The 7583-nt window shown below is 31.6% G+C and overlaps 1 long non-coding RNA gene across 1 annotated transcript; it reads left to right on the top strand.

The window, feature by feature from the left end:
• The first annotated feature begins 2189 nt into the window (after positions 1-2189).
• LOC134693277 (uncharacterized) lies at positions 2190-7583 on the top strand. Its single transcript, XR_010102381.1, has 3 exons — positions 2190-2255; positions 5386-5528; positions 6821-7583. It is a non-coding gene; the product is annotated as an uncharacterized LOC134693277 (long non-coding RNA).

The following is a 7583-nucleotide window of genomic DNA, read 5'->3' as shown; positions in this document are numbered from 1 at the left end:
AAATAACGACTTTATAGAGGAATAACCTGCACCGCCTATTTCTTAGAAATTCGATCAAATGATCTAAGAAGCAACTGTTTCCTTCTAAGATTTATTATAATTTCTTTATTATGTTAGCCTTTTAACATGAATGTTTACAATGGTTTGACAATACATTTTAAGCTGGATAGAACGTTTTCCAGGAAGTTATTTAGTTATACTTAACAGTATTTAAAGTATCTTTTTAGCTATACTATACACGTTATTAATGTATTCTTTTAAGTACAATATAATTGTGAGGTGGTCTAGATTTTAATCTTGCTGTGTTTAAAAAAAAATAAAACAATAGCAGTTTATTTTCAACCGTACTATTTTATCTACCTTTAACACAACGAATAACACCACGTATATGGTAGATAATTTGTATCGACAAACGAAACAATGTAAATTTTTGGTTTGCTTTCGATGATCGAAATGAATGAAGGGCTACATATTTAAAAAAAACAAAACAAATTGTAAATAACAATAACACGTAAAGCAACAAAATTTCTGATAATATCAATCAAAGTTAAACATGTATAGCGATATTCTGCTACTCTGTCAGGATCTAGTTTTGAATATCGTATGCATTATGTTAAATTTTGACGTCTTACTAGAGTTTGATTATCCAAATCAAGTATTTGAAAACGCAAGAAAAAATCAAAGAATTTTTTTACGAACAGGAAACCTTTAAAACACCATACATGTATGAGGACTTAAATTAAGGCAACAATAGTATACCGCTATTCAATAGTCATAAATCGATTAAGAGAAAACAAATCCGGGTTACAAACTCAATCTGAGGTACATGTAATCACATTAACTCCATATATAAGAGGAAAACAACGACAAAACACCGAAGTGCAACAAAAAAAAACATAAATAAAAATGCAACACACACAACAGAATAGAACTAAAAATAACAACTGCATTAAACGTGTGAGTTTTCTACCATTTCTGAACTAGCTTCCGGCTTTTCTTACGTCTCTATGATGTGAGTTCTATCTAGTGTATCATCAAAGGGATTCTGCCGATTAAAAGGAAAAAGGCAGTAAAAATCCTTCGTAATTGCTTTATACCTACCATACGTAAAACAGGGAATGTGGAAGAAGTTTGTATGAATAAAAAGAGAAACGGAAATACTGTAACGTTTCCGATTTTGGTTCTGTTGTTAGGGATGTAAGTTGTGACATTATTTAAGTTATGACGTCATATTCAATGTAAACAAAGAAACGCTTTTATCAGGTAACGTTATTTTATAACAAACAATTTTTGAAAATGAATTAGTATTAAGTTCCCTTTTTAGACTGATAAATATTCATTTTATTCAAAGTCTCAGGCAAACAAAACCGGAAACGGTAGTAGATTTCTGCGCAGATCCTGATATTCAAAAAACGTTACAACAAAAATCTTTTTAAGGTGGCTCACCCCGATAGTGACCCCCGGTAGATTTTTTTAATTTTCACATATTTTGTAGATTTTTTTATGCTGAATTCAAAAATGTTGAGAAAAAGGGGGGTCACCAGGCTCGTTTTTTCGCTAGAGTGCCTCGAAAAGTGCATTTTAGGGCCTTATTTGCAAATAATCGTGTCTCGCTGTTGAGTGTGCTAGACCGTATATGTAAAATAATATAACTGTCTGATATAGACAATTTTCTTCAGTGATATGTATATTTATATTCTAGCAACTTTTTTTGACAGTTATTTCTTGCATATCACATTAATGAGCATAAAATACTTCAAAATGTCCCATTCTTCACGTTTGATTTCTACTAAAATTTTCAAACAAACCAATACTGCTCAGAAATTTCCCGGTAGGATTTTTAAAAAAACGATTATGTTAAACAGGTGTGTTTTTGGAACATTTTTAGCCAAAAAAAAAAGGGGGTCACCAGCTTTGTTTAATTGGTACAGCTCGACAAAGCTCCCTGTACCCCGAATTTTGTGTAAGTTGAAAATATGGCCTTATGCCACTTTATACTTAATATTTCTTAACTAAATCTACGTATTACTTTTTAAACGTGTTCAGCATAAATAAGCCTATTATTTTCAAAATGAAAAAAAAAATTTAATTGTCCGTTTGGAATATTTTTACTTGTTTTTTTTACTATTTACGGTATTGTTATTCTTTTGATATCTCCCTTTACTAATTCGCGCCAATTCTCTACGTCACGAAGAATCTACAAGCATGAGGCTGGATGGACAGAGAAGAGTGGAATTACATCATATATACCAATTGTAAGTTTTAATTGATGATATATAACGTGCATATCAATATATTATATCATTCGGTTAACAGTTTTTCTTATTTAATGTGCTTAATATCCTGATATTAGAAATTTCTTCTGTGAAGCGAATGTGAGGGATCGTCTCAAAAGTATAATTGCAATGCAGCCTATGAAGAAACTCCAGAAAGAGTGTTTGCTTCGGTCTCATGTACTAATTTTGCTGAAATGCTATCAATTGATTCACGTTATAATTGAATCATTTATAAAAATGACCCTCTTGTCATCTTCGTCTTGACTATTCATAAAGGGTCAGTGGTCGGGCCGCATGTCGTGTGTGGAGGCTTCTTTCTGTATACTAATTACAACATTGTCCATGTTGTAGTATTATTAGTTAAACGTTGTATGACCATAAATGTATTATTTATGTTATGCCTTGAAAAAACAATCCCTTCTCTTTGTCCTCATTACCCTGATGTGACACATAGGAGCACTGAAACCCCCTATCTATACTCTGACGGTGGTTAATCAGTTAAATAATAAGACATTCAGGATGGAGTGGACCAAACATAACTTGTCATATAAAAAAGGAGATGTGGTATGATTGCCAATGAGACAATTATCAACAAAAAACCAAAATCACAGACTTTACCAACTATAGGTCAGCGTACGGCCTTCAACAATGAGTAAAGCCCATACCACATAGTTCGCTATATAAGGCCCTGATAAGACAATGTTAAACAATTTGAACGAGAATTTCAGATAACTAACGGCCTTTTTATGTAATAAAATGAATGAAAAACAAATATGTAACACAGTGACTGTCACATAAACAAACGACAACCACTGAATAATCGGCTCCCGACTTGGGACAGGCACAAACATGTACATTAATAATGGGGCGGGGTTAAACATGTTATGCTGACTATATATCACTGTACTAATATGCATATTTTAGGGGCCAGCTGAAGGACACCTACGGGTGCGGGAATTCTCGCTACATTGAAGACCCATTGGTTGCCTTCGGCTGTTGTTTGCTCTATGGTCGGGTGGTTGTCACTTTGACATATTCACCATTTCCTTTCTCAATTTTATATATGCTGTATGGGCTTTGATCATTTTTGAAGGCTGTATGGTTACCTATAATTGTAATTTTCTGTGTCATTTTGGTCTCATTTGTAGAGTTGTCTCATTGGCAATCATACCACATCTTATTTTTACTATGTTAATGTCTATAGCTTTAAAGATGTATTGTATGCTTAAATAGCACCTCAGCACAAATTTATAAACATGAGCTCGTAGGTGTACAATCTTTTAACTTTAAAGACTTGGAAGAAGAAATATTGTCTCTTTTTGACCCGAAATCAATCTCTTGCCAAAGAAGGGTATTTGTTTGACTGGAAAAAAATGTACAAGTTACATATATGCAGGCATCTCATTTTTTTAAAGGGTCAGTATGTACTAGTCCAAATTTCACTGACCTTCATACTGGCTGATGGAGGACTTAGATTAGGATCTAGCATTTGCAATGTTGTTCATTTGTTTGCGTCATGAACATAGAGGAAATATATGTATATGTAACTGGACATTGACTACATATACCTGATCTAACATTAATCAATGAACAGTGATACAATATTTCAAGTTCTTGTTCCCTGCAGATTATGGTTAATTGTTATTTTTGAATGAGATATTCACATTTGTAACATATTTAAAAAAAAAAATTACATAAGCCTAGCATGGCTAGCAAGGCCTTCATAAGTGATGAAATATTATCTATGTCTCCATGCATCCCATTGAATTCAGGTGTAAAAATTAGATTTGGAACTTGTGGGTGTGCAAAGAAAAAGAAATGTATATATCTATAGTATGTAGGTTAGTCACAGCTCAGACTTGGTAGCAGAATTTTTTTTTTGCTTTATTTCATATCTAATGTGAACTGAATTTATTTAATTGTGTATGTGGTTTTCAAAACTGGTACTGCCTCAACAAACTACAACTGTACTGTGTACATCAGCAATCTTTTTGATATAGAGGAGGAAAAACTAAATTGACTAACCTTTACAGCTAATTTCCTAATGCACGTAAAGCAAAACTTTGGATGGCTTGCTTGCTTTGTTTCCATAATTGTTATTAATACAAGCTTTGTAAATAAGATTGACATCTTAAAACAATATATATAGGCATAGTTTAACCTGTATATATAATATTTGAATTTAATTGGGTGTTATCCTAATGTTTGTACAATATAAAAACAAAGCAAGCAAGCTAACCAAAGTCTTGCTCTACATGCTTTAGGAAATTAGCTGTAACTTTTGTAGATGTCAGCTGATGTTGCAAATATTATATGTTCAAAAGAGGTTTACTTTAATTGATTATTACTTTAAACAAGGCCCTGGAAAAGAAATTTTACTGGAGCTATACACTTACTTTTTACTTGAAATTGTGAAATATGTTTTGACCTTTTATGGTCTGAGCTGTGACTAAATAACAATTTATTAAGAATCATGATTATAATTTTTAAGTAAAACATAGCAAGTACAAATGTATCTACAACATAGTAACTATTACATCAATTTCAGGATGCTAATGCAGGTACATCATATAATTTCATACATGTAATTTGATGTCTAATTTTATATCAGTAGAAATAAAATCTTAAAGCATTGTTCTCCATTAACTGATAATACAATAAACAATTGTACATGATTTTAATGTACATGTATAATTTTTACTTGTTGGCTTCCATTAGCAAATATTACAGTTTGTGGACTGTTTCTTTCCTAGTGACATACATCACTTAATTTTTTTTAGTTATGATCATGAGACTCATTCGATATTACAACTAAGTTAATATATCAATCTAGATTTTCATTAAAATTTTAATTCATAACTGGTTTTTATTTTTATTGTACATTGTACATGTACATGTAGAATTTGCAGGCAAGTTTAAAGTTGTGATTCTCATAAAGGGATCAAGTTGTCAAATCAAGTCCATAAAACGGGATCTAACATCATGAAGTTAACTATTGAATAGTAATGCTAAAATGGACATTGATAAGTTTGAATAACACATAATATACTACAATAATATATTCTGGATTATGGTTCATAGAATTATAAATTTTTTTTTTTTTTTATAGTAAGAAAAAAAAGCTCCACTTGAAATTGGAGAGATGGATAAATGTAATATACTGAGAGTGTAAACAGTGCATTGATAGCAAAATATGGAAGCAACATGAAGGCAACAGCTCAAAAGCAACTTCTGGTGGAAAAAATGCATCAGGTAAAAACCAAATATTTATTGAAATAGTTGGTATACTTATATTGTATTCAAATGTTGGCGTTCAGTGAATTGTAGTCTTCTTTTACTTACACAGATAATGTGAGACCAAATATAATATATACATACGAAATATCTGTAAATAAGATACAGATACAGATATTGATCCCATTTTGTTGAATTGTATTTTAATAATTTTATCATGTTTATTCAAGACTTCTGTAATCTTGATTTCTAATAAAGAAGTATCCACTTTTTCAAAAAAAAATGTAGAGAATCTGTTTATTCTTCTACAAACATAGGAAATGTGGATTTCCAATATTATACAGGAAATGGACTACATGTACATTGTATATGAACACGCATGTCACTATAATTAGTGTTTTAACAACGTATACCCTTCTACAAACCAAATAAGATAACATGTCTATGTATTTTTTTCCTTAAAAAAATATTCAATTTGGACTCTTTAAAAAGTAACCAACCTAAAATGTCCACTGATATCGGTATCACATCGTCAACGTCATCGGGAGACATATGGTTTGCAGACAAAAACTTTGGTATAAGTGAAAAGAAATTTTGTGAAATTTCAACAAAATGTTTATAAGCACAAAAGGAAGGTTAGGCTTGGATGTTGGGGGTTGTGGTCCAAACTGTGTAAGGCCAAAATTAATAATAGGTTTGTTTGCCCAAACGCTACCTACCCAGAAAAAAACTGCCTACTCAAATTCTTTTATTGTCCTGATTTGAAGAAGTTTTTTTTAATCAAATAGGCATGAAGACTTATTAACATTTGATACTTCAATTTCTTTTTTTGAAGAAAAAAAAAGAAAATGCCTACCTACCTACCCACTGTCTCAACCTTTGGGTAGGGTTTGGGCAAACCAAAATATTTTTAAGTGTGGCCTAGGAAAAAGGGACCAAAGTTTAATTGATAATTTAAACTAAGTTTTTGTTTTAATATTAGAAAATTTGCAATTTTTATTTTCTTTAAAATTACAACGAAAATTGACAAAAAATTATACTAGCACTGCACAGCCATGACAACATGCCATTTCAAATTGATCTCCATTATATATTCACATTACTATGCACCATCTTTTATACAAATGTATATGATATATTTACATGTACATGTGAAGATTTCCATATGCCAAATAAGATAATTAATGTTACTGCCTAGCTACTGTTCATTGGCTTGGTTTTGTGATGTCAGTTCAAAATATTCACAAATTTTTTCAATCGTCTTTTTACATGAGGTAACTCTAGGTTTCCCATTATTTTTTTTCTTTCAGGAGCATTCTAATGCCATCAGTGCCATTTCTTCTATAAACCAACAGTAAATGCCTGAAGCCAAGGCCAGAATCAGCTATTTTCGTAGCAATGGGGTTTGAGATGTATGTTGTTGATCCAATTCTGAATTTATTTTTGATGGAGTCCAGTAAAGGTTTGTGATGAAGAATGAAGTCCTGTTTGATGCAGAAAGAAGTAAATGTAATAGTTGATGATTTGAAGAATTCAACATTGGAGATCTGAAGAAGTTTGGCCAGTGTTGTAACATCATGAAGTGCATTATGTGCATCTGTTTCATTGAACCCATGCACAAATTTTTTGGCTAATGTGCTTTGTTTATAGTTGGGTAAATCTTTATGTATTTTTTTAAAGTGAGCAAGTGTATCACCAATGCCTTGAATTAATTGTAAGCCTTCTTTAACTAGATTCATTTTTTTCATATGATTGTAAAAAACTGGAAAGTCAAAAGCATACGAGTTATGTCCAACCAGGGTGATTTTATTTTTTTTGTTCTTCCTGTATGTTAGTCAGCCATTGTAGAAATTCATTGGTCATTGTGATAGGTGTAACAGTTTCTACCCAGGCGCCATTAAAGTCTAGTCGTTTAAGACCATCTTTATCATATCTAATCGATAATTTCGTAACTTTTGATGCACCTGGTGTTATATCTTTTTCTGGGATTGTATATCTATTGAAGGTTGTCGTTTGGTCAAGTGTTGTTGCTGCAATTTGGACTATGTCTGCATCTCTTCCTGTAATACAGAA

This window comes from Mytilus trossulus, chromosome 12 (genome assembly GCF_036588685.1).
Source record: "Mytilus trossulus isolate FHL-02 chromosome 12, PNRI_Mtr1.1.1.hap1, whole genome shotgun sequence".
NCBI classification, from domain to species: domain Eukaryota; kingdom Metazoa; phylum Mollusca; class Bivalvia; order Mytilida; family Mytilidae; genus Mytilus; species Mytilus trossulus.
Note: the sequence above shows the minus strand (reverse complement) of the source record. Positions and strands in the feature narration are given on the sequence as shown.